The 554-nt window shown below is 41.7% G+C and overlaps 1 non-coding gene across 1 annotated transcript; it reads left to right on the forward strand.

The window, feature by feature from the left end:
• The first annotated feature begins 222 nt into the window (after positions 1 to 222).
• On the forward strand, positions 223 to 329 carry LOC127099714 (small nucleolar RNA R71). The gene has a single exon (XR_007794190.1). It is a non-coding gene; the product is annotated as a small nucleolar RNA R71 (small nucleolar RNA).
• The last annotated feature ends 225 nt before the right edge of the window (positions 330 to 554 follow it).

Consider the following 554-nt stretch of genomic DNA (forward strand, 5'->3'; position numbering starts at 1 on the left):
TCAAGGCTACTTATCTCGTACATGCCACTTTTCGTTTGAGGTTTCTCTACCATTGCTCGGTCGCTTCCCCATTGATAATGATTTTGAGCCATGCTTTCGATAAGTTGATAAGCATCGGCATAAGGTTTATCCATAAGTGCACCACCTACTGCGACGTCTATTGTTAACCTTGTGTTGTACAAGAGACCATTATAGAAGGTATGAATTACTAACCAGTCCTCTAAACCATGGTGTGGACAAAGTCTCATCATGTCTTTGTATCTTTCCCATGCTTCGAAAAGAGACTCGTTATCTTTCTGTTTAAATCCATTTATCTGGGCTCTCAACATAGCTGTTTTGCTTGGAGGAAAATATCGGGCAAGGAAGACTTTCTTCAACTCGTTCCATGTGGTAACTGAGTTGGAAGGAAGAGACTGAAGCCATCTTCTAGCTTTATCTCTCAACGAGAAAGGAAAAAGGCGAAGTCGAATTGCCTCTGAAGTGACACCATTAGCTTTAACAGTATCAGCGTATTGGACAAACACGGATAAATGAAGGTTTGGATCCTCGGTAGG

Source organism: Lathyrus oleraceus, chromosome 6 (genome assembly GCF_024323335.1).
Source record: "Lathyrus oleraceus cultivar Zhongwan6 chromosome 6, CAAS_Psat_ZW6_1.0, whole genome shotgun sequence".
Classification (NCBI taxonomy): Eukaryota; Viridiplantae; Streptophyta; class Magnoliopsida; order Fabales; family Fabaceae; genus Lathyrus; species Lathyrus oleraceus.